The sequence below is a fragment of the Pristiophorus japonicus genome, chromosome 1 (genome assembly GCF_044704955.1).
Source record: "Pristiophorus japonicus isolate sPriJap1 chromosome 1, sPriJap1.hap1, whole genome shotgun sequence".
NCBI classification, from domain to species: Eukaryota; Metazoa; Chordata; class Chondrichthyes; family Pristiophoridae; genus Pristiophorus; species Pristiophorus japonicus.
In genome coordinates this window covers 206,343,208-206,371,021 of record NC_091977.1, presented here as the reverse complement: position 1 = coordinate 206,371,021, position 27,814 = coordinate 206,343,208, and the positions used below count along the sequence as shown (strand labels likewise).

General features: G+C 43.7%; 1 protein-coding gene across 2 annotated transcripts in view; it reads right to left on the bottom strand.

Annotated features, from left to right (window-relative positions):
• LOC139268281 (ephrin type-A receptor 5-like) overlaps positions 1–27,814 on the bottom strand; it is a 460,418-nt gene that overhangs the window by 191,416 nt on the left and 241,188 nt on the right. The window lies entirely within an intron of this gene.

The window sequence follows — 27,814 nt, the reverse complement described above, 5'->3', positions numbered from 1 at the left end:
AGTAGAGAAAGCAGTCTAATTCCAATACAGTGACAATGTTAAGAGGAGAAAGAACAGGCAGAATGTCATATCTGCAGTTTTCAAAGAACAAGACAGGAACGTACAGAGGAGCAATAGCCATGGTAGTATTGATAAAATAAAAAGAGACAAAAAAGATTGTTACAATGAGGGAGAGGTTGAAGGCTGATGGAAAGAGAGGATTTTTTCTTTTCCTCTATCCAGAAATGTGAGAAAGGTATTATAAGATCTTTCTCAGATATATGAGCATTGAAGTCTTGTGTGGACTTTAACATTATAAAGAGTTAAGAGTTGTTTGGAGCAAAGCAGCTTTTAGTACAAAATAGGAAAGCAATCTTCTCAAGAGACAGCATTAGCAATGGAGGATGAGCAGGAGTTTGACTTGAGATTTGAGGATATAATGAGACTCTGAGCATCCGTAGATGTAGAAGAACTAAGGAGCATTCAAAGGTAAAAGGTGATAAGTATTTGATAAGCTTCCAAGCAACAGAATAAACTTGCTCTTTGAAGAACTGAACTAAATAAGATTTTTATTCCCCCAGGGAAGGGTATCGAGGAGATCAAGAAGCAGTGATTGAACTAATACACTGTGAGTAGACAGGAGAATGTAGGAACTGAAGTTGTATAATGTGAAGGAAGTTGATGATTGTAGACTTGAATCTTTAATGAGAGAGTGTATGGACCTGGATGATAATTGTAGGAGATTATTGATAGAACTTAAATTTATATAAAGCACCTTTCACATCCTCAGGACATCTCAACGTGCTTCTCAGTAAATTAAATATTTTCTTTTGTGTAATTACTGTTGTAATATAGGAATTGGTTGTGAGAAGAAGAATGGAAGAGGGCAGAGCCCTGGGGAATGCCTGAGTTAATGGGAAAGAGTCAGAGGATAGAGCAGTTTGAGAGAAACTAGATATTCATGTACGCTGGTGAGAGACCAAATGATGGTAACTTGTTTAGAAGTGCAAGGTGCCAGATCTTGTTAAAGACTTTGAAGATGTCCAAGACAATGATAAATGATTCACCAAAGTATTCAAGTGCAGAGTTCTGGAGGGATGCATTATAGGCAATACTAGCACCACTGGTATGACCGCAGCAAAAACCATACTGTGGCTCATCAATCAGTCCTGAGCTTATAAGGTGTGGATAATTTGAGAATTAACTGCAGCTTCCCTGACTCTAGAAAGTACTAATGTAAGGGAATAGGATGGTAATGGGAAAGTTAGAAGGATCTACTTTCTTATGCATAGGGTGAACATGAGTAAAACTTTAAGAAAATCGACCTGGACTGAGAGATTGAAAAGATGGCACAGGACAGGGGTAAGTTCAGAAGCACACCTTGAAGAAAATGGACGGGATTCCACCAGGACCAGAAGGGACTACACTCCAAAAATATTTCATTGGCTGTAAAGCGCTTTGAGACATCCGGTGGTCGTGAAAGGCGCTATACAAATGCAAGTCTTTCTTTCTTTCTAGAATTAATTTTTGAAATTGTTAGTGGAAGTAATGCCCACTTTTGCTAGTTTTATCTCAGTTTTCATTTTTAAAAGGAATGCAACAAAAATTGAGTGTGTAATTCTGCTGGCTCACTTTGATGACCTGTTTATTTCTCTTCAGCAGGAACATATTTGTCGCAACTTTACATACTACTGAGGAGCCAACCATTTGTCCATTCGGTAGCTGTGAGTAAATATTGTGTAATAGTCCCAAAACTAAGAGCAAAGTCCATGTTAATATCTAATTCAGAGATATATCATTGAAAAATTATTGATGGGTATTTTAAGAACTAATGTGAATTAACCATATATTGTAACCATGGGGTGAAATTTCTTGTGTATTTGCTCCCAGAGACACATGTAATTGGGGCGTAATTAAATGCAGGGTGTAAAAGTTTGAGAAAACTCAGGCACAAGCGTGTTACGTACATAATTACGCTGCGCACAAATTTCCTCACTCTTTTATGTCTGTCTATTGATCCCTATGCCCAAACATATCTTGGCTCATGATATTGGCTCCATCTGCAGGTGAAAGAGCCATGCATGTGAATCTCCTGCAATTATGCTCACTCAAAAGAAGTATAAAATTAAGCCCAGAATTTTAGGGGTAGCAAAAAACAAAATCTGTTTTCTGGTATTTTATTACGAATTTATCAGCAGGTTTTTTTGTATTTATCCTCACTGAGCCCCACACTGCATTTTCCTTTTCTTTGAATGTCTTATTATGGCATCAGTATAAGTTATATTAAAAATTGAAAAGGTTCAACAAGTGCATGTTCTTCAATACACTGGGCGTAATATATGTGAATGATAGATGAAACTCTAAATATCATAATTAAAGTAGGATACTATGGCGGAAGTTCGGCACTTTCTTCAAGCCCAATTGTTTCTACGATTTTCCATTGTTTATGCCCATTTTTACGTTCTGGCACACGTTAATGAAATTGGCAGTAAATTTGGGTGTAAATAGACATCGGCAAAATGGGCACATCAATGGGTGTAATTTCAGGTTTAACTTCCTGATTACACCACTACAGGAAATTAAAGCATCAGTGATTTCATCTTCAAAACTAAGTGATTCCATCTTCAAACGTTAAACAAATAAAGCCCAAAGAATAGTCTTGCTAATAATATATAGCTCCATAATGCCATATCAATTGGAACGTCAGTAAAAATACTTTACACAATCCCAACAGTTCTTTTAATGCATCTGAAATAAGTTATTTTACAGTTTAAGACCAAAAATCCAATTGCATCAACACTGAAATCCCAGCTCATTTGAAAACACTATAATAACGCATCAAAGGCAACGTGCACTCCAGAGGCTTGCTGGCCTACTTACTATCTTACATTAACCCCAATTACTTGAACAGGTGGCTTCATCTGGAAACTGAAACAAACTGCACCGAGCACAGCCCAAACATCAAGAGCAGTGCCAAAAAAAAGAGACTTTATGGACTTTCAATTGGCTAACCCCTGAAAGCAGGCATGGGGAATGTGGTACAACAACAATAACAACTTGTATTTCTATAGCGACTTTAATGTAGTAAAAAAATATCCCAAGGCACTTCACAGGAGTGTTATAGGACACAACTTTGACACCGAGCAACATAAGAAGAAATTAGAACAGATGACAAAGAGGTATGTTTTAAGGAGCATTTTAAAGGAGGAAAGAGAGGAAGAGGGATGGAGAAGTTTAGGGAGGGAGTTCCAGAGCTTTGAGTCTAAGCAGCTGAAGGTACGGCCACAAATGGTTGAGCGATTATAATCAGGGAAGGTCAAGAAGGTCAAGGGGGGGTTATGGAGCTGAAGGAGATTACAGAGATAAGGAGGGACAAGCCATGGTGGGATTTGAAAACAAGGATGAGAATTTTGAAATCGAGGCATTACTAAACCAGGAGAAAATGGAAGTTAGCGAGCACAGGGGTGATGGGTGAATGGGACTTGGTGCCAGTTAGGACACAGGCAGCAGAGTTTTGGATGACCTCAAGTTTACGTAGAGTAGAACGTGGGAGGCCAGTCAGGAGTGCATTGGAATAGTCAAGTCTAGAGGTAACAAATACATGGATCAGGGTTTCAGCAGCAGATGAGCTGAGGCAGGTACACGATTAACCCGTGCCCATTCATTGCTGTGCAGGCAGTACATTAAATTCCTGTTGCCTGCTCTTTTAAATGATTGCTGTGTTCAGCCAGCACTCCCTGCGCTGTTTATTGACTGCACGCATCAGCAGGGGACCAATATCGCGAATGGCTAGCACAATGGAATGTAGTCTGCCCCTCTTAAAGAGGAGGTGCATTATGGCTGCAAGAATTGGTGGGAGTTTTCTATAGAGTGAATGTGGGCTGTGATACTTTGAGGAATTGCTGAACATTGTGTGAGCAAGCACCAAGGTCTTCTGACAATGGACTGGAGGTCTTAGTGGAAGAGATGGAAAGGAGAGACATTTTGTTTCCACAGTGGGGTAGATAGCCTTCCAAACATATGATCAGGAGACAGTGGGAAGAAGTAGCGGCGGAGGTCAATGCCAGGAACATGGATGCAGTACAGGAAGAGGTTTAACGATCTGACACGAGTTGTCAAGGTGAATGAGTTTATCTTCAAATGGCACATCCTACCAACTGCACCATTAGCCTCATGCACTGCTCAATTCACCACATCCCCATCACCCACCTACTCATAATCTCAATCAACCAGTGCTCAATCCTTCATTTCATATGCTTTACCTCACCCTCACATACTTAGCACTGTTGCAAGCCTCACACACATAACTCACAGCTTGCACATACTGGCTATTCAGCATACTGGCACATCGTCCAAACATATAACAAGATACTCACTGACACACTTCTCTCTTTCTTGCAGAAGGTGGCACATAACATGAGGTAGCAGGAAAGAACTGGAGGAGGAAAGGGCATCTGCATATTTAAGCCTCCATGGAGGAGACAGTGCTGGCCATCAGGGGAAGGGACATCGTCAAGGCGAAGGCCACTGGCTGGACTGGAGGGATCGATGATAAGAATATCTGCATACCTAATCCTCCTCCTCTCATTTCACTTCTCCCTCATCCCACAATCTATTCCGACTCACAAGCTGCAGACGGTGTAAGTACGTACTTCTTACTTTCCCCTCTCCCCTCACCACAACACAACCATTTCCCCTCTTTCATTTCAGATACCCATGAACTGAAACCTTCACAGTTACAAGAGGAAGAGGAAGAAGACAGTGAAGATGAAGATACATGACTTGATCTTGCAGGCACAGCCACCAGCTCAGATACTGCCACTGTGCATATTTTGGAGGCTAGGAAAGAGAAGGGATCTGCACATGGTGAGACACTGGGCACAAGTACGCAGGAACCAGGGCTGGGGGAAAGGATAGCGCAGATGCCAGCTTGCCAGAGGGTGAGGTTGCACACTAGTTCTGCTGCAGAGGACTCAGATGAGGACTTTGATGGGTCAGGCTGCAGAAGAAGGCTGATATGTGAACACAATCAAATGCTTGGTGCACTGGGACACCTGACAGAAAGCATGTGCACAATGTCAAGGAGCACTGAGGAGTCCAGCACTAACCTGGCAAAGGGATTTGCGCAGAGCTTGGAGCCCATCCTTTCAACCTGTGGACCTCACCATGATGCAGCATCTGATTACCGGTGTCACAGCTTACATTGCAGCACAAACAGGTTTCAGTAAAGGTCTGAGTACTGTCATGGAATCTCAGACTGCTACCTTGCAAGTTCAGATGGCTGCCATTGTAGCTCTGGATACCACTGTTCAAAGGGGCTTCCAGCACATCATAGCACTCCATCCATTTGTTCTCCAAAAGATCAGTAGGATTGCTGAGGTGCTGACCCGGGGGAGTGGCAGTGGCTTCATGGAACACAAACCAGGTGTCCTCTCTCAGGATTCCTGCTCTCACCCCTCCCACTTCACCAGTGCCCTCACTGTTGCCTGTCAGCCAGCCCAGACTGCTGCAGCCCAGGCCGAGTCTGAAGCCGGGTCCTGTAGGTCCAGAGCTGTTCGAGGTTGTCCTCCAAGGCCATCTGCAATCTCTTCAATTGTAGGTCAGCAGTCAGCAGCTTTCCACCACCCATGCTGCAGCCACTGGGGAAGCACTGCGTAACATCACTAGGATAGGCAAAGGCATGTGGCAAGACAGGCACTAAAGGAATGCACAAGGGTGATTAGTTTATTTTTGCATGTATTATGTCATGATTGAAGTTATAAATTTGGATTTGCAATGTACATTTTCTGGTGGGTTTTATTTTGGTGTTGTCGGAAAGAGAATGATGTGATGGTCAGTGGTAAAGGAAATGGAAGGAGCGTAGGACTGTTGGTGAATGGGGAGGTGTGGTTGAGGTTACTGGTATCACTCATGAGCTATTTAATCATGAAGAGCTCAGGCAGAAAGAGACGGTCTACATTGTAGCCTCCCTTCCTCTTCCTCCTCCTCCTCCACTTCCTCCTCCTCCTTCTCCTCTTCCTCAGCTTCCTGCCTGATAGGTGGTGGCAAGGACTGTTCCCTCATCATAGCGAGGTTGTACAGCATGCAACATACTACCACAAATCTTGATACCCACTCAGCTGAGTACCACAGGGGTCCTCAAGAGCAGTCCAGACAACAGAAGTGTTGCTTGAGGCTGCTGATGGTGCTGGCATTGCACACTGATTTTTGTCATAATCTGCCTGCTTTGCATGCTGCTTGCAGTCGTGAGCTGCTCGCGCACAAATCACTTCACCAAGATGGTGTCCTGCGCACTGCCTGTCAGAAGTGTGTGCGCGCGCATCTTGGATCCCATTTTCAAGCATTAGGTGTATGCATAGCACCTAAAACACGGGCCCTAGATAGCTCAATTTAGCCCCCCTATTTTGGTGACTGCAAGTGGTAAAGCAGTGGATTACGCAGATTAGTGTGTCTCTGCATGCCTGCTTCACACAACTATCTACCTGCTGAGAATTCCAGCAGGAGGGAATATTTTAATTATTTCTAAAAAGAGATTTTAAGTCCTTGCTTTCAAAGTGTTGATACATTATATGGGCACATACACATATATGGTGTTCAAAAGTACAACACTCAAAATGTGATTACGTCCCTAACACGGATATTCAAGAAAAATCTTATGTTGGTTGCATAATCTATTTATTAACTCAAAAGAATTAGTGTTCTTGAAAATTACATTATGTTTAGTAACTCATAATTGATAACTACATTAATTCACAAGATGTATTAGCCCAACAATTCATTAAGGGTCGATGTAATATTAAATCAATATTCTCATTCATAATCCACTCAGTGCTCTTCCCCCTTCCTTAAACTCTTTTGAGTTCACCTGTGAAAACATAAAAACAATAAACGGTGCCACCCGACCTGGGTGACACTCCAGACATTTTCAAGGCCCTTTTTTTCCCCCCTTTTTTTTTTGTTTTTTTTTTGTGTTTTTCTTTTTTTTTTTTGGTTCTTCCCCCTTCCTTAAGGTTCCAAGATTATTAACAGCTGTAACTGTGGTTTACAAATTAGATTGTTCAACGGGCCTTTAATCAGGCTGCACCAGCTGAAGGCAGAGCAAATCGGAGGCTGAATTTGCGGCTCCTAAGGGCGCTTACAAGGTGCTCAGATGCCCGTTGGGGCCCCACAAGTTCCGGGTATAGGCATGTACTGCGCTTCCACTGAAACCCAGAACTTGCGATCTGTCAAGAATTCACTTGACAGATTGCACGCAACCAAAAGAAAAGTGCCTCCGCCGGTGGAGGTTTGGGCTAAATTCTGCCCAGGGAATGCCCTTGAAATTCTTATGCCTGGTAAAAGCATGCGTATGGCCTGCCTTTACCAGCATAAGAGTTTTTTAAAAAACAGAACAATAAAATTTTATCACTCATTTATACATTGAAAACCCGGGAAGCTGCCAATGGCTGGACGGTGCGGCCGCCCTAAAAGGGGAGGGCGCACCAGCAGGCCAGCATTTTGCATTAATTGTCGGCCAACTCCCTCTTGGGTGTCGGGCCGCCTGGTCGAAACCTTCCCTGGTGGCCCAGTGAGCACCACATAGGACTCGCAGTGTCCTTCCCCTTTAAGAGAGGGGGAGATAGGTTGCGACATGTCAGCGCGATGTGGCACGTCGTGTCGCTCTGACGTCATCACCGCCACGGCCATGATGGACACCACCCCGGTCCCAACCCGAACCGGCCCCTACATCGCCTCAAATAACAGCCAAAGCGCTGGGAGGCAGTGTCAGAGGTAAAGAGCCGAATTTTCCGGCTCTTCCCTCTGACTCCTGCCGACCGGGAAATCTTCGCATAAATTGAAGTCCCCGCCCCAATTTCCCGCTGAGGGTAATTTCAGCCCCATTTTATTTTTCAAAAAATTTAATTTTTGTTTAAATTATTTAATTAAATGCCATTTTAATTAATTTTAAAAATATATTTCATGTGTTTGTATATCTTTTAAGTGACCTCCGTATAGAATCACCATAAGTATGAATGGAGATTCCCTTCTTTTATTGATTGGGCAAGCTCACGTGATCCCAGGGATGCTTGCGAACGTAGGCCTCAGTCAGACCTATGCGTAGAAGCCCTTATTTTTGAATGGATAAATTAATAAATAATGCTTCCTGGGTTTCTGATTGGTTTGTGCTAACTATGTGTTCAATACCTTGTGGTTAACTGTCACCAGATTTAGAATCACATTGTACAAAAGATTTTGGGTAGCCAGTAAAGGTGCACAACTGAATTTACAGAGCAAATTGAAACTTTAATAAGTTAAAATAGTTCTTAAGTACTTGAAAGTTATAAACTGATGGTTGAAGAAAGTTAAGCTAACTGTAAGCTTTCGAAAGCTAAATTTCTAACAAAGTTTCACAAGGACCCACAGGGTAGTCTGTGATTCCTAGGCCTGTAAAAGCCAGGGAATAAATTAATAAGAATCTGGGGTGTCAGCTGATGAGGCCTCCTCAATTTTCATTTTTGAAAACTACTATATATCTCTAATAGACTATTGAACATGCCATTTGAAGCATCTAATGATACAAATGAGCACCAATCTTGGTACATCACAAATGATGCCAGCTCATGAAATTTAGAAACGACTTAAACTACTGAAATTATAATCAGAAGTAGGGTTGCCGCCTGTCATTATTTGATTGGGTATTTTATTTTCAAATGGAATTTAAATTGGATAGTGTATACTCAGATTTTTTATCTGGTTTCTAAATCGCATAGGATCTCTGCTAGTCCTTAGCTTACCAGTATCTTCACTAACACAGAGATTGCAGGTTTTGACAGCGTGTCTGCAAGAACTAAGTTTTTCTTGTTTTGAATCTCCATGCATGCACAGGAGTTGATTCATCTGCAACATTCCTACCCAGTTGAGCCTGCAGCCAACCTCCACTGCCAACTCTGAAACAGGCTGTTATGTATGGAAAAAGAGTCAGACTGAACACTGTGAGCTCAAAGTAACATGTGACAGTCTTTTATTTGCAGGTCTCCAGAGAGCCTCTCCAACCCGTGAGGCATCCTTAAATCCCTTAAATATGGGATCCCTTGGGACTCCAGGGGATGAGCCCTCTGATGGCTGTACAGAGTAAATACAAGTTTACATATATAACAACACTCCCCCCGCCCCCAGCAAAGTCAATAGTGTAACTATTTACAATGTGAGTTGATCTGGCCCTTCTTGCCCTGGTTGATCGTCTCGGTGTGAAAGTTGGTATTGTTGAATCATTTGTTGGGCCCTCGCTGGGCTGCTGTGCAACTGGTCTTGCTGGGCTGCCTGGTGTGTTGGGTCCTGCTGGGTTGCTGTGGATGATGGGTTCAGCTTCATGGTCAACTGTGGTGCCGGTTGCCACTGGTGTGTATGTTGGGGGATCAAAAAAGGTAGGGTCCAAGGTGGGATGCTCAGGATAGTCCGTGAATCTGAGCATGATTTGGTCCAAGTGTTTCTGGTGAATGAGTCCATTTGAAAGTTTGACCCGAAACAGCCTGCTCCCCTCTTTGGCCAAGACAGTGCTGGGAAGCCACTTAGGACCTTGTCCATAATTCAATACAAATGCAGGATCGTTGATTTCAATCTCGCGTGACACATTTGCGCTATCATGGGATAGGCGAGTCTGCAATGAGCCTTCAGTTACCCTCTTCAAGCCTTGCTTGATGGTTTGCACTGCTCTCTCTGCCTGACCATTGGACGCTGGCTTAAACGGGGCAGATGTGACATGTTTGATCCCATTACGGGTCATGAATTCTTTGAACTCAGCACTGGTAAAACATGGCCCGTTGTCGCTCACCAGGACATCGGGTAGGCCGTGTGTGGCAAACATGGCCCGCAGGCTTTCAGTGGTGGCAGCGGACGTGCTGGCCGACATTATTTCACATTCAATCCACTTGCAGTACGCGTGTACAACCACAAGGAACATTTTACCCAAGAACGGGCCAGCATAGTCGAGGTGTACCCTGGACCATGGTTTGGAGGGCCAAGACCATAAACTTAGCGGCATCTCCTTGGATACATTGCTTAACTGCGAGCATGTATTACGTCTGTGAATGCAGGATTCTAAGTCCGCATCCATGTGATACCAGGCCACTACACATGGGATCTGGCTATCGCTTTCATCGTTACGATGCCTGGGTGGGTACTGTGGAAGTCATTGATGAAGATATCTCTGCCCTTCTTGGGAACCACTACATGATTGCCCCACACAAGGCAGTCTGCCTGCATAAACATTTCACATTTACGCCGCTGGAACAGCTTTATCTCTTCCTGCATTTCCACTGGGACACTGGACCAGCTCCCGTGAAGCACACAGCTGTTGACTAGGGATAATAAGGGGTTCTGGCTCATCCAGGTTTTGATCTGCCGGGCAGTGATGGGTAATTGCTCACTCTCAAATGCTTCCATAACCATGTCTAAATCTGCGGGCTGCAGCATTTCCACCCCCGTGGTGGGCAATTGCAGCCTGCTGAGAACATTGGCGCAGTTTTCTGTGCCTGGCCTGTGGCGGATGGCATAGTTGTATGCGGACAACGTGGGCGCCCATCTCTGGATGCGGGTATTTATCTCTTTACTCTCGGAAAATGGGGATATTAGTGGCTTGTGGTCAGTTTATAATTCGAATTTTAGCCCAAACAGGTATTGATGCATTTTCTTAACCCCATAGACACATGCTAACACTTCTTTCTCAATCATGCTATAGGCTCACTCAGCCTTAGACAGACTCCTGGATGCATACGCAACCGGTTGCAGTTTCCCGAAATCATTAGCTTGTTGCAATACACACCTGACGCCATATGACGACGCATCACATGCTCAGACCAAACACTTACATGGATCATACAACACAAGGAATTTATTTGAGCATAACAATTTTCTCACTTTTACAAAGTCATTTTCTTGGCTTTTGCTCCAAACCCATTCGCCCCCTTTGTGTTGTAAGACATGCAGTGGTTCTAACAGTGTGCTGAGACCCGGTAAGAGGTTACCAAAGTAGTTCAGGAGTCCCAGAAACGACCGCAGCTCCGTCACGTTCTGTGGCCTCGGTACGTTCTTGATTGCCTCCGTCTTCGCGTTGGTGGGCCTGATGCCGTCCACCGCAATCCTCCTTCCTAAGAACTCCATTTCAGGCGCCAGGAAAACGCACTTCGAACATTTCAACCTGAGCCCCACACGGTTGAGTCGACTAAGAACCTCCTCCAGGTTCTGCAGGTGCTCGACTGTGTTCCGACCTGTGACCAAGATGTCGTCCTGGAAGACCACGGTGTGCGGGACCGACTTCAGTAAGCTTTCCATGTTTCTCTGGAATATCGCCGCCGCTGATCGAATTCCAAATGGGCATCTGTTATAAATAAAAATACCTTTGTGTCTGTTGATGCAGGTGAGGCTCTTCTATGATTCCTCCAGCTCCTGCGTCATGTAGGCTGAAATCAGATCCAGCTTTGTGAACGTCTTTCCTCCCGCCAGCGTTGCAAAGAGGTCATCAGCCTTTGGTAGTGGGTATTGGTCCTGCAGGGAGAAACGATTGATAGTTACTTTGTAATCGCCACAGATTCTGATGGTGCCATCTCCCTTGAGGACAGGATCTATCGGACTGGCCCAAAAATTGAACTCGATCGATGAAATGATGCCCTCTCTTTGCAGCCGGTCTAGCTCGATCTCTACCCTTTCTCTCATCGTGTACGGGACAGCTCTCGCCTTGTGATGGATGGGTCGCGCCCCCGGAATTAGGTGGATCTGCACTTTTGCTCCTTGGAATTTCCCGATGCCTGGTTTGAACAGCGAAGGGAATTTGTTTAAGACTTGGGCACATGAAGTGTCATCAGCGGGCGATGGTGCTCGGACATCATCGCCGACCCAGCATATCATTCCCAGCCAGCTCCTGCCAAGCAGGGTGGGACCATCGCCCGGTACCACCCAGAGTGGTAGCTTGTGCACCGCTCCATCGTCGGAGACATTTACAGTAGCACTGCCGCTTATGGGAATCAGTTCTTTTGTGTAAGTTCTTAGTTTCGTGCGAACTGGAGTTAAGACTAGCCTTCAGGCCTTGTTGCACCACAATCTTTCGAAAGTCTTTTTGCCCATGATGGACTGGCTCGTGCCCGTGTCCAGCTCCATTGACGCCAGGAGTCCATTTAGTTCCACGTTCAGCATTATCGAGGGACAATTCGTGGTGAATGTGTGCACCCCATGAATCTCTGCCTCCTCTGTCTGAGGCTCTGGTTCATCGTGATCCTCCGTCAATTTGTCCTCCTCTGCAACATGGTGGTTTGCAGGTTTAGCAGGGTTTGCAGCTTGCCTGCACATACGTTGGAGGTGTCCCATTTTTCCACAGACCTTGCAAATGTAACCTTTGAATTGGCATGAATGGAAAAGGTGATCACCCCCGCAGCATCAACAAGGTGTTAATGGCCTTGCATTCATCACCCTTGATGGTGGACTCAGATATCTGCGGACGTGCAGCTGCAGGTATGTGTGACCTGCCCTGTACTTTACAATTCGAAAACAACATCACTTTGTTCACAGTACTTGTAGCAGCACTTGTGTGCTGAGAGATTTGTTTTGTATTGTCACTGGTGGTAATGAACGCCTGGGCTATTGCTATGGCCTTACTCAAGGTTGGTGTTTCTACAGTCAAAAGTTTGCGAAGTATGGTTTCGTGGCCAATGCCATGTAGGAAAAAGTCTCTGAGCATGTGCTCCAAATGTCCTTCAAATTCGCAATGTCCTGCAAGGCGTCTTAGCTCAGCGACAGAACTCACCACTTCCTGACCTTCAGACCTTTTTAGATGTGGAACCGGTACCTCACCATCAGAATGCTTTCCTTCAGGTTCAAATGCTCTCGGACCAGTGTGCACAAATCATCATACAATTTCTCTGTGGGTTTCGCTGGAGTGAGCAGATTCTTCATGAGGCCATACATTGGTGCCCCGCAGACGGTGAGGAAGATCGCTCTTCGTTTGGCAGCATTCTCTTCCCCATCTGGCTCGTTGGCCACAAAGTATAGGTCGAGTCGCTCCACAAAAGTTTCCCAATCATCTCCCTCCGAGAATTTCTCCAGGATGCCCACTGTTCTCTACATCTTTGGGTTCGCTATCTGTATCTCATCGCCAGTTGTTATGTATGGAGAAAGAGTCAGACTGAACGTGGTGAGCTCAAAGTAACATGTGACCTTAGTCTTTTATTTGCAGGTCTCCAGAGTGCCTCTCCAACTTGTGAGGCCTCCTTAAATACCTGTGCTCCCAAGGGATTATGGGATGCCTTGGGACTCCAGGGGTGAGCCCTCTGGTGGCTGTATAGAGTAAATACAAGTTTACATATATAACAGAGGCAGCAGTTATTTACAGCCACGTATATGTCATCAATTTGTCCTCTCATTTCTAGGCATCTTAAATTATTTTGTTTTTTATGTGGACTGGGGAAAGTGAACAAAAAGTGCCAACACCTCCCCGTCCCACCCAGATAATCACCAGGTATTGGATAAAGAAAGAAAGAGACTTTACCTTAGTCTTAGTCATAGTCAATAAGAGATGGTAAAAATAATTCCAACCCAGCATGTGAACCCCTGGGTTGATTCATCTCCACAATAGCAGAAATTTCAAGCATTGCTGTAATATAAATGGGTGGGGGGATGGAGTTGGCAGGCGCATTACGTCAACCCTGTCTAGTTTAGGATTAGTAAAATATGGCAACACGAATCATTGCTCAAGCTCCTAAGTAGTTCTCTTGGTATGATTTGACTTCGTCTGACAAAATTTGGATATTTTTCCAGAAGCACTACTAGCCCGCCGCCCCCCCTCCCAACCACCCCAAAGAAATCTGTAGCTAATGTTGATCAAGCCATTTTGAAGTTTTTTTGTGGACAGGCTAAAGAAATTAAATGGCTTATTATTGTTCCTATAGCTAATGAAGTCCCTCAGAAGTGTAATCACTGTTGTAATATTGCAAAACATGGCAGACAATTTGCAAGGAGATAGAAGATTAGATCATCTGTTTTTGATGGTGTTGGTTGAGTGATAAATGATGACCAGAACATTGGAAAAACTTCCCTACTCCTCTTTGAATAATGAATGACATGGGATTTTTTTAATCCACCTGAGTGGGAAAACAAGGTTTCAATTTAATGACTTATTGGAAAGACAGCACTTCCGGCAGTGCAGTACTCCCTCAGTACTCCACTGAAATATCAACCTAGATTATGTGCTCAAGTCTCTGGCTCAAGCTTGAACCCACAACCTTCTGACTAAGTGGAGAGAGTGTTACCAATAAGCCAAAGTTAGGAGGAAAAAGTAGCAATTATTCCATATTTGGGTCTGAGTCATACTACAATTTCAGCCGAATTGCTCTAGTGCTGACTTAGTGCAAAAATTATTTATGTTTGCATTTGGGAGGAAAAATTGTGTTTTCAGCCCTAAGTGCTAGCCAACATTTTCACTCATGTTAATCAGGTGACCGCATAGAAGTGGAAGATTTTCCCTCTGTTCCAATGCTGATTTTCCAAGCTAGTTGGTGAAACGTGGTTGTCTCACGGCAGAGACAAACAAACAAGCAGTCCCTATTTTTATTTTGTCAAAAAAATGAACTAGGTGACATATAACTGAATAACAGAAAACTGATCCAGACCTAGACTGTGTAAAGCCAAATTCAGTACAGCCTACCTTCTCTCCTCCTTTGATAAAGTGTTTCTCTGTGTCCTCTGAGTTTCTCTTTCTGGCCAGCCAATACACCTTTAAGCTGCTGGTACCAGTTTGATACCAGTACCTTTTGGAGCATTGTGAATTATACTGCAAGTTCTGCACCAATCTGTACACAAAGTGTACTGCAACACAGCCATGCTCTACAGGAGTATTACTTCAAGGTCAGAGCTCCGTTCATTGATATTAGAATGGTCCTGCAATAGTTAGTGTTAATAAAGAGAAATTGCCAGGAAAGTTAGATCTTCATTAATATTCAGAAAATGCAAAGGCAAACCACTGGAATTTTTATTAAACTAGAAATTTGAACTTGTTTTTGGGTGTAGTTGTGCTGCATATACATTGAAACCCAAGTGATACAGATTTTACTTTTAAAAGATTTGCATTACAATAGATCAAATGACCCTCAGTTTGCTGACTTCTGATTATACTGCAATTTGGTGCAGGATATGCAGTTTCATTGGCCCATCTGAATCCATGTTCCTAGCCATTCATGGAGCCTCTATATGAAATAGTTGCTTCTCAGGGAATATTACTGGGAGGTGAAGTTGGGTGAGCTTCTCCTGCACTCTGAAATGTGTCTCTACCTTAAAGTAAAAATAAAATGGTTCCCTATCCCCGAGATGGCCCTGCTTCCTATAACAAGGCCAATATAAGTGAAGGCACAGCAGTGTTTAGGATAGAAACTCACAAACAGCTGAGATGAGGGACTTGAAAGCACATTGGGTAGGAAGAAGAATTAAAGACACAACTGTGAACAAGAAGAACAACATGAGAGTATACCACATGATAAAGAAACACGGAGGCATTAAGGCAGCAAGGAAAGTGGCTCAGAAGCTCATCAGGTGGGAGGTGCAACTCAGGGGTAAGTAAGTTGCCCAAGAGAGATGCCTTAGGGATCATCAGAGGTATGTGGGTACATTGGCAGGGCATTATAGTCTTCAAGGGATGCATTAAGAGACTCACCACAGCATCACAGGCATTGAATGAGGAAGGGGAATCAAAACAATGGGAAGATGAGAGATCAGAAGAGGAACATAAGAAGAGGATTAAAAGCATGGAGTGGACAGCAGGGAAAAATAATACTTAATCCTACTGGCTCCCTCCTCCACTGGTCCAAAGTTCCAATGTCACCTCTTAGTATTATGTACATCACAAACCTGTAATAGTTAGCTCCATTTGAATACTAGGAATTAGTCAGTAAAGAAATCCATTTGTTAAAGATTTGGTCAGGTAAAACTTGTGCAGTGGTTCTCAAAAATACTAAGACAGGAGGAGTAACCGATCTGAAAAATTGATAAACGAAAACAGGACAAAGGAAACTTTACATATATATAAATATTTGCAGATGATACGAAACTTGGCAATGTAGTAAATCATGACGAGGATAATTATAGGATGGCATAGACAGAATGGTGAAATGGGCAGAAGCATGGCAGATCAGGTTCAATGCAGACAAGTGTAAAGTGATACACTTTGGGAAGACGAACATGGAAAGACAGTACAGGTATAATGTCTGAAATCTGGCAACCTCGGGACCAAGACTGTGCCGGTTTTCGGATTTTCCCAGATTTCGAACCTCGCTGTTGGCGCTCCTCACCACCTGCCGATACCCGCCACTTCTCTGCTTCTCGCCGCTCTATTTTGTTTACCAGTTTCCTCATCCATCACTGTATAATGTCGCCATCTTGACTGCATCAAAAATGTCCGGTTTTCGGACAGCTGGATTCGAGACGATGTACCCGTATACTATAAATGCCATGATTTTGACAAGTGTAGATGAGCAGAGAGACCTTGTTGTCCATATACACAAATTTTTAAAGATGGCAGGTTGATAAGATGGTTAAAAAAGCATATGAGTTACTTGGTTTTATAAATATAGGAAAAGAATATAAAAGCAAAGAGATCATGCTAGAACCTTATCATTCTCTGGTTAGGCCTCAGCTGGGGTATTGTGTACAATTATGGGTACCACACTTCAAGAAAGATGTGAAGGCATTAAAAAGGATACAGAGGAGGTTTCCCAGGATGTTACCAAGGATGAAGGAGTTCACTTATGAAGAGAGGTTGAAAAGTTAGGACTGTTCTCCTTGGAACAGAGAAGGTTCAGATGTGACATAATAGAGGTTTTCAAGATGATAGGAGGTTTTGATATAGAGAAAAAATAAAAACCTGCTGGTGCCACCATAGGCCAGAGTTAGCGGCCTCCGAAAATAATGGTGCTGGCAGGACCAGGATGTTGGCGCTGATTGCTAATTAACAATAGCTCAACATTAAACTTACTGTGCAAGGCCGTTTTCATGGCGGGTAGTTCTGGCAGAAGGTCCAATGTAGTGTGATCGTAGTGTATTCTCTTAAAGCAATGCTGCCATTTTAGAGAACAGTACGATCCCTTAAAGGGGAACTGTCTTCTAAAATGAAAAAATAAAATCCATTGAAAAAAGGCAGTTTTTAAAGCCTTGTAGCTCAACTGATTCCTGAAAAAAATTAACTTTAAAAAGAATTGCCAATGGCCGTCTTCAGCTCTTATAGCTGAATTCCATTCTGCACCTAAAAAAACATTGTAAAAGTGCTTCAGCGCTAAAACAAATGACTCAGCAAGCCAGTGAAGGGGCACCTAGGGTCCCGCATGCAGTATTCCAGATTTGTGTCGGGGGTTATAGCACTACAATCGCGGTCCTCTCCCCACAGAGCCAGGTGGCCCTTCAGAAAGAAGGATGTGGGACCACATTACCGAGGCCATCACTGCCAACAGTGTCACCCAATGACTTGGCTCCAGTGCTCAAAGAAGCATGCATCCTCAAAAGCCACCTACCAACTGCACTACCAGCCTCACACACTTCTCAATGCACAACTCTATCCAGTGGTTGACCAAGAAGAGGAAGAGGGAGAGGAGAGTGAAGAAGAAGAAACACAGTCACTCGATTTCACACTCCCAGCAACCAGCTCCTCAAGGTCGACTAGCAAGGCCATTTGCAGCATCCCCCACTGAAAGTCAGCAGCCTTCCACCAGCCATGCTGCAGCCACTGGGGTAGCAGTGCTTGACATCAGTAGGATAGGCAAAGGCACACACAAGACAGTCACTATGGGTATGCAGAAGGGTGATAGTTAATTTCTTGATGTCATATTGGATGGATAGATGTACAAAGTTGGATTGAAAAGTTTGCTTTGTGGTAGCTTTTATTTCAGCATTGTAGCCAAGAGGACGCTGTGAAGGTCAGTAACAGAGGGAAGGTAAGATGTAGGACAAATGTTGAAAGGAGAAATGGGATTGTGGTCACTGGTACCGTAGGGAAATCATTCCATCCTGGATATCCCGGTCAGAAATGTTCTGTCTGGGTTGCCTCCTTCCGCTTCCTCCTCTTCATCTTCCTCTTCCCTCTGCGAGTGGATGCTGGAAATCTGAAATAAAAGAAGAAAATGCTGGAAGTACTCAACATGTCAGGCAGCATCTTGACCTGCAACGTGAAATTTGTTTCTCTCTCCACAGATGCTGCCTGACCTGCTGAGTACTTCCAGCATTTTTCATCTTCTCAGAGGCCTTCCTTTACCATCTGAGGCCTTGCAAGTGTCCAGCAACACTCCCTGCACACTTTTAAAATGTATTGCACCAAGCTAGTACTTCAATAAAATTTTTAAAAATCCAGTCCAAAAGCTTAAATGCAAACTTACCTGAAAGATGTGTGTGTCTCTTTAAGAAGTGCTGACAGCATCTGTCAGTTGGCTACACGCTCGCTTTTCAGAACGAGCTTAGAACCCAGCGCTAAACTCAGCATAAAAGTCCAAGTTCGCAGAATGTGACGTGAAGTCAGCGTGACGCTCTCCATATTGGATCTCTAGGGCCAGCTCTGCTATTCGCAGTGCAAAGGTCCTCACCAAAATGGCGGTCGCCATGTCCCATGCCAAAGGAGGGCATGGGAGTGGTGGCCGCCATTTTTTTCCAGAATTGCTGTGGTAACTCTAGGCAGTAACTAGCCCAATTTCTGGGCCATTCCCTCTGGCGAGTGGGTCAATAACTAGAGATCAAAAATTCAAAATCATTGGCAAAAGATCTAGAGGGTAGATGAGGAAAAATGTTTTCACTCAGAGTTGTCCGGATCTGGAATGCACTACCTGAAAACGTGATGGAAGCTGATTCCATAAATATTTTAAAGCAGAGTTGGACAGGTACTTGAGGATGAGCAACTTACAGGGTTACAGACAAAAAGTGGGGATGTGGGACTAAGCATGACTGCTCTTTCAAAGAGCCAGCACAGGTACGGAGGGCCAAATGGCCCCCTTCATTGCTGTAAGTTTCTATGAATCTATGAAACTATACTTGTAAATGTGGTGTTCAGTTAAATTGGTACACGACAATGCACCCTTCAATAAAAAGTTTGAAAGTACATGTGAAATAGAGTCTTCACCCATGCAAGTTTTGGAGTTTCTGAACTGTCAGCTTTGCTGATGATACATGGTCTGTGAATGACAGATTTAATTCAGCACCTGCGGCAAAAATATTTTCACAAATCCCTACGCCCTTTTAATGCAAATCATAGGAATTAGTGTTGGAGCCTTACAAGAGAGATGGGTCAATCTTAAGTGTGATGAGTCAGCCTATTTAGTACTTAGAACTAAACATCCCTTTCCAAACCTGGATTTATACGCGATTTGCTTTAAATCACATGGCACAATTACACTGTCACATGGAATAAGAGAGCTCAACCTTTCCCGATTTTATCTCACAAAAATTCAGTCATCTGAAGTAACACATTCTAGAACTGAAGCAAATAAGAACAGATCATCACAATATAGTTTGTGATAATGCACTCATAACTGTTAATAGTTAATGGGGGGAAAATTGTAGTCGGAGGCTTCCTTCGGATGAACGCCTCCGACCCGAAAAAAGTCTACGAAAATACCTGGTGGTCCCGGAGGAACGTAGCATTCTGGTCGGAGGCCTCCATTCACTGTGCAGCGTACGGGAACATGTCTTCCAGATACAGACGCATATGCTAAAATCACGTGGGCCATCAATCACGGTGTAGTATTCTGACTGATAATAATGGGAGCTCTTACAAGATCCCATTACAATCAATGAGAATACCCCTCTAAAACAAGAAAGACAGCACAATAAATTTTAAAAAAAACACCTCAAATATTTAAAATTAATTGAAATTGAATCTTTTAGAGAAAAAAATATTTTTTTGATTTTTTTGTGTGTGTTTTAATAGGGTTAAAAATAAACTTACCTTAATGGACAGGGTTTTTAATGTAAAAATTTTTCTATATTTTAAAGTTCTTATGCTGGTAAAAGTAAGCTATACGCCTGCTTTTACCAGGCATAACAGTTTGAAGGACATTTGCTGGGCAAGAGTTGGTCAAATAGCCCAATCTCTGCCCCGCAGATGTCCTTCCTGCGGGGATGCGTGCCCGATCAGACTCTGACAGATCATGTGCATTGCGCGCCAAGAACCAGCATTGCATAGGCATCCAGCGAGGCCACAATTTTCGGCCCATTGATTGTTTCCTTATTCAACATGGTACAAAGTGTAGAAGGGTGGCCCCCCTTATTATATCCCCTACTTCGTAGTGATACAGACATGACATCTGGGGGCGGTAACCTCACCGGGGTCAGACATTCTGCACCCGGCGCAGAGGTCCCACCCTGGAAGCGAAATTCAGGTTACCGACCCTCACAGGAAGTGCAGCGCAATGTTGCATACTCCACTTCCTTTTGGGGCGATCTTAGGGGCACGACCTGGGCGCATCGTGGAGCACTACGCGGCCTCTCCACATAGCATGACGCATTTCAATGCCCCTCCCCTTCTGTTAAAGGGGAGGGATGCTGTGAGCTCGGCATGGTCCTTTGGTTATCTTCACTGGGCCACCAAGCTAAGGGGTGTCATGCCCTCAGTCCAGCACCGAAACGGAGTGCCGAGCTGCATGATTGTGGCCCAGACCCACGACATCGCTGGGAAGCGGGCCAAAAACAAAGCTGCAAAATTTAAAATGGCGTGGTGCAAAGCACCTCCCCTTTAAGTTTCACACACGATGGGTGTCCGGCCTGGTTTGCAACCCGCCAGGTTGGCGTGGGCATCGTCTGCGGCGGTGTCACCGAGTGCTGGCCAATTTCCGCCACGGGGCGGAAAAGGGCCACCGTGGGGCTAAAAGGGGTTGCCGCGCATGGCAATGATGTCATCGCCGAAGGCGCAGCTGCCCAGGGCGCTACCGTTTTCACACCTCCGTGCTATTTTGTGGGAACCAGTAGCGCCCCCCGGGCGGATACACTCCCCCCGAGGCACTAACAGGAGGCGCACAACAGGGGACTTTCGGCCCCCTGATCTCATGTGGGACAGTACTGATCATTGTACTGTTAGATTTCAGTTGGTGAGCTAACAATACTGATATTAATATTAACACCTAATTCTAGAATTAAAGTTTGAGGAATGTACATTGGGGTACAAGAAGACAATGGCCATGAAATTCCGGCCTCCCCGGGTCCGTACAGAGTTTTTACAGACCCGGGAAGGCATCGGAAAAGCCGGTTTTCAGCACGCAATGTGCATGCGCTGAAAACCGGCTTTTCCGATCTGTCAAGCTGGAGCTTGACAGATCCAGCGCATATCGGGAGTGAGGACATTTGCAAAGACAAGATTGCAGGATTTACCCATATCTTTCCCGGCAAATGTCCTCAAAACTCTTGCGCCTGATAAAAATTGCCGCATAGCCTACTTTTACAGGTGTAAGAGTTTTAAAACACGCAAAAACATTGTAAAATAAAATGTTAAAAACACATTTTATTGTTAAAAACCCTCCCCACTGCGGTAAGTTTATTTTAAACCATAATTAAAAAAACTTCTTTTTAAAAATCAGAAAAAGATATATTTTTTTAAATACAAAAATAACTTAAATTTAACTTAATAAAAATATGTTGTCCATTTTTTCTATCTTTTATTATTGGTTATGTGTGTTTTGGGGGCTGTTTCTCATTCAGAATAATGGGAATTCCAACTTACGGAGTTCCCATTATTATGAATGAGACTATACTGCATCTGATTGGCTGCCCAGAGCCATGTGAATCCAGCTCCAGGCTGCACACGTCCCGACATGCACGCACTGCGACGCACAGTTCGGGGAGGCCTCAGGACTGGGATCTCGCGTGGGCGCAGCAGCCTCAGGTAGGTACGCTTCTTTTTTTCTAGAATCTAGTCGAACACCCGCGGGATGGAGAAACCGGGGTTTCTGGGCCAATATATCCAGTTATAGGAGTAAGTTGCTAATTAGTTATGATGAGCCAAGGGCAGCTGTCACTTCCTGGAGCTTTGTTTGTTTGCTTCAGGGTGTTCGAGAAGAATGTCCCAAGGTTTTTCCTGATTTTGTTTCCCTAGATTTTTCCTTCTGCCAGGAGATAGCATGGTTTGTGGATAGTGAGGAATAGTGTGTGAGGTTGTAGTGTTGACTGGATGAGGTGAGCCTCTCTCACCCTTCAAGTATGTTCATATGCCAGCACAGTCCAAAATTTCAATGCATAATCTACCACCATTTTGGTATGTACAAGGCTTGAGAGATTAGCATTAAACAGCTGGTTACATGCAAAGTTTACAGAGATGCTTGGAAATGGTGGTGTGTTAATGGTGCACATGTTTCATCAAAGTTTATGACCCCAAACCTGCTTTCAACCATAGATTTTGATTCCGACATTGGGAACAGTCAGACAAATCATTTTAAACATGCAGCCCTGACAACCAGGAAGAAATAATACATTTCATGACTCAGCACCAAACTTCCTGAATAAAGACTTTTAAAATGATGGTTCATGTAGATGCAGTAAATAAATGTTGCTATTTCGAAAACCAATAATGGATATTTAAAATATGACAATGGGCTCAATTTTCCCCAAAGATTTTTTTTTGGCATACTTGAAGAGTTACACCCGTTTTGTGGGGGCCCAAGTACGCCCAAAAAATATGTTCTAAGTTTGCCCATTGGATTTCTTCATTTTGGCACAGCCTAACCTGTCCTTTAGTTTTGGGAGTGGGGCCTTGCTCTGCGCCAACAAGATCGGGTTGCCACGGTAACCAGGAACACAATGTGAGGTGAGGCTGGAAAGTGAAACATACAGCCAGCTCGCAAAACATTAAAACACGTTGCATCAACCTAAAAACACATTTAAATATATTGCAGCAACTTACCTCCAATTCTTAAAGTCCCCACCCCCTCCCGATGCCGGTGCCAATCCCTGCCCCATACCAGGCTGAAGGGCCCCCCAGTCTGCTTCCCCTGCCCACCCCAAGCCTCGAGTGCCTTACCAGTCCAGCCCCCCTGCTCACAGCCCTGGCCGAAGGGCTTGCCGGTCCCGCTCCATCACCCCGCCCCATCCCCAAGTGCCTTGCCAGTGCCGGTCCTGCTCCCCTACCCCTAGCCCTGGCCGAAGGGCTTGCCGGTCCTACTCCCCCCCCCACCCGAGTGCCTTGCTGGTCCCACCCCTAGCCCAGGCCGAATAGCCTCCCGGTCTGCACCCCCCGCACAATCCCAGGCCGAATGGCCTCCTCCCTCCAGGTTCCCGCACCTAACTACACCTGAAAGGCTTCCCTGCCCTCTCTCTCTTTGCCCCCCACCCCACCTCCCCCTCTTCTCTCTCTCTCTCCCCCTCTCTCTTACCTTTCCTGCTGCTGTTGTCTGGGCATCTGCCACACTTACCTGCGCCGATTTCTTTAACTCTCCAGAAGGTTTTTCTGCAGAGGCCACATACGCTGGCCTAAGAAGAACTGGAGTAACTCTCAGCTGGCCAAACTTGCCTAAATGTCCAGAATTGGCACGGGTGGTAGGTTACGCATGCTTTGGCTGAAAAAAAACTTACCTAAAAAAATCGTAACTGAGTTACGCTGGTGCAAATTGATTGGGGAAACTTTTTGTTTTAAACTTAGGTCAAAAAAAGCAGCCTGCTTTCAAAAAACAGAGCAAATCACTGGGGGAAATTGAACCCATCGTTAGGAAATAGGTCAGAAATAATTCAGGCTGACCTCTTTCAGGTCAGCTAATGTTTTGTTGTTGATTTATTTCAAACAAATGGTCATTTTATCTTCCCTATAAAGTCAGATGTTTATCTCGCTGGAACCCCATTGTCTGGCTTTTAGAAGAGTTTACCCTTTTTTGTTTTCTTTTCTTAAAATGGCATTAGCAACACATGTCGTATAATAGCCACATTTGTAATTTGAAAATGCTGATTTAACAATGTAATTTGCAGGTTCTACAAGTCTTGCCTTGTCAATAGAGTTTATTTTCCATAAACAGGTAAATATGGGCAGGAAAGTACAGCCTTGAATTTTTCAGCACTTGTCATGTGAATCCTGTGTTCACCAAGGTGACTGGGCCGACTACTAGCAAAAGCATCATTCCTTTGTCGCAACTTGGCAAGATTAAACACTCGCAAGATTAAACACTCCCAAAATTATCAAGTTGGATGTAGTACTGTTCCACCTTTACAACATCTTAATAATATGCCTAAACTCCAACTTGAAGCCACTTTTATACTGTTATTTGTTCAAATTCAGGCCATTGAAATCAACCGAAAGTAAAACTGGGTGGGGTGTAAAGCATACAGCTGATCCAATCGTATCAGTATTCCCGCCAGGCGGCTCAGCTTAAAATTACTCCCATTGACCCAGTTTTTCTTGGATCTGAGAGTTTTCTGTCATGATAAGGTGGCCAGATTTAGTAGAATAAATGCCAGGAGCCAGCTGTTGGATATCAGTCTCCTGGAATCCGATGTAAAACCGCACCGGAATCGAAACTGTTTCAGCTGTGAAACTCAAGTGTTTCACACACAAGCTATTGCAATACTCCCTCCTGTCCAGATTGCCAAATGAGTTTCAATTTGTGATGAACAGAATCCACGAGTACAGACAGCAATCAATAGTAGACAGTTTTTTCACCTCCCAGCAGACTCATGTATTGAGAACTGCATTTTATATCACACATGTTTTATTTTTCATTTTATGGAAATGATACCACAACTGAGAACAGATGGCACTTTAAAAAAAATCACGCCATCAGAACCATCTGCAAACTACACATCAATTTAACTCCCATTGCAAAGTAAAATTTACATCTAATTTTCATCATTTTAATTCTTGTTTAGCATGTGATAGAAACAGAAAGCATGATTTTGTTACTCATGAATTATTAGCTTAACCCACTTGTGGGATATAAATTGCACTGCACGGCTGCTCATCATGTATTCTTTAGGACACTCTTTCACTTGCAGGATCTACAGTGGAATTTGCTTTTAGAGATGCCATTGCAGGACAATTTGGCCAGGCCGGGGGTATCCAAAACAGCATTTGTCATCAAGTATAATTGTGATTTTAGTAATAGAAAAGATTGCACGTTTGAAATGAATCAAAAACTGTTATTATTCAGTTTGTATCGTCATACTAACCCGGATTTTCCTGAGGAGGTTGCAACTTGTAAAACACTTGTTATTGTTTTCTGTTGACATATTTGCAGAAGTAGTTGAAGAAATGAAAACTCAGTTTGTGCAGCATCACCTACTTTCAAAATTCACTGATGAAGAATTAACAAATTTAGCAAATGCATCTGGCATAAACAGAATTACAGTGGGAAGCTGTTTATCTGAACTGACTGGACCTCCTGGCATTCCAGTGTGCATAATTTCAACATATTACATATTAGAGTCTGTTTAATAGAGTACAGTGTACAACAGGAATTAATACATAATCAAATATTTGAATTATTGTATCTGAAAAAGGATTGCTTTCTGAAATGTTCGACTATACGCTCCCTCACAAAGTTATTTTTCCAGTGGTGGTTTGTTTTGGGGCCATGTAATTTTGATGCAGTGGAACAGATCATTTCATACAATAGCTGGAGTGCTAAAAGAATACTGTAATAAAACATATTCATTGCTTCTATTTCTTTTCTCCTGGGTGAAAAAGAAAACAAACATTGAGAATTTCTACAAGTCTGTCATCTATTATTCCTTCTTCGGTACTGTTGTGACACCCTCCCTACCCTGTTATTGTTATCAGATCAGAAAGATAAATACATTATTTTATTTATGTGGATTTATTTGTTCAATAAAAGTTACTTCAAACCACATGTATCACGAAATTACTTCAACCAGTTTCTTTCAAATGAGTTCGACACTCACCTCACAGGTGAATGTCAAATAGTGTATTATTTCTTTTAACTGAATGAGCATGAATTCAAAACAATAAAATGATTGTTCGATGCTTCAGACATTTGAATTCAGATTCTTTGCTTATATAGGTTTCAACTTTATTAACATATTTGGTGAAAACACTAAATTGCAGTATTCAAAAATGACTACAGTATCAAAGAAGCTAATTAAAACTGAGATTCCTAAAAGGGTATTTAAAAACTAAATGCTCCTTACAGACCATCAAACTCGAGAAGAGAGGAATCGACATGTATTGCTTGAACTTTGTATTTCAGAATGAGCAACAAACAACCTCACACATTGGGCCCAATTTTGGCCAACCCATTTTTTTGGCGCACTGACCCTTTATGCGCCGACTTTGTGCTCTGGAAAGGGCGGCAAAAAACGTTGTTAGTATCCTGGCCCCTCTGACGAGTGTACCGGGTCCTGGCGCGGCATCCATAGTGGAGTGGGGGGGGTGGTGGGGGGGGCAGAGCTACAGTCCTGCGCTGAAAACACTGCCAGCAGCTGTCCACATGTGCAGTGGTATCTGTGCACATGCTCCTTGCCCTCCCAGCGTGTCCTGCAAGCTGTCAGCAGGACCCGATGTTCACCGCCCCTAGCCGTGGCCGAATGGTCGCCTGCGTCTGAGTGCAGCCCAGGCTGTCAGAACACTACCCGAGATGCCGCCGAGCCCTGCCTTTCCTCTTCCTCCCTCCCTCCCTCCCGGTGCTAGTGGAGCGCTGCCTTTCCTCTCGCCCCCCTCCCAATGGTGTGGAGCCCTGCCTTTCCTCATATGCTGACCTAAGTCAATTTGGAGTAAGTTTTTGCTGGCCAAAATGGCATAAATGGCTAAAACTGGCCTAAGTGTCTGGGAACGCCCCCTTTTGAAAAAGAAACTGAACTAAAAAAAATCGTACCTAACTGACTTATTCTGGAGCAAATTTTTTGGGGAAAATGGCATTTTTTAAACTTACGCCAGAAAAAACAACTTACTCCAAAAAAATTGATGCAAGTCATGGCCAAATTTCATGGACTTTCTAGATTGCTTCTCAACATATGGCAGAGGTTTGGTCGTAACATTTCATGGATGTTTACAGACTTTTGTATTTGAATAGCATGGGATCTGATAATCTGTTTTTGTGGTGCTGGTTGAGAGATAATTGTTGGCTAGACACCGCCCGACTGAGGCATCTTACAGGGCCTTGGTTCAATACATGGCATGGTGCCTCCGATAATGCAGTACTCCCTCAGTACTACACTGAAGTTTCAATCTAGGTTTAGTGAAATCTTTGCCAAAATATAACCACGTCTATGCTGTGAACCAACCCACCGAGATCTGGATTCAGTCAGTTCAAAATGGTTTTAATTAGGACCATTATAGTCAGCAGAGCTCTTGTATCTAAACATGGTATCTGTGGTGGAATATACAAAACTACAGGATGAGCTCTCATCAATGCCCGGAATTGATCAATTTTTCATTACAAAATGGAGCAATCAATTTAATTGTGGCATGAACTGCAGCACCCTGTTTCTGAAACCCTGTTCAACTCCATGATCCGATTCCATTCTGCGGAAGTCAATCAAAAAGAACTTGTATTTATATAGTACCTTTAACATAGGAAAACGTCCCAAGCAGCTTCACAGGAGTGTTAGAAAACGAATTTGACACTGAGCCACATAGGTGATAGTAGGCCAGACTTGGTCAAAGAGGTAAGTTTTAAGGAGCATCGTAAAGGAGGAAAAAGAGGGAGAGAGGTTTAGGGAGGGAATTCCAGAGTTTAAGGCCTCAGCAGCTGAAGGCACGGCCACCAATGGTAGAGCAATTAAAATCAAGAATGCGCAAGAGGTTAGAATTAGAGAAGCGCAGATACTTCAGTGGCTATAGGGCTGGAGGAGGTCAGAGAGATAGGGAGGGGTGAAGTCATGGAGGGATTGGAAAACAAAAAAATCATGTACAACA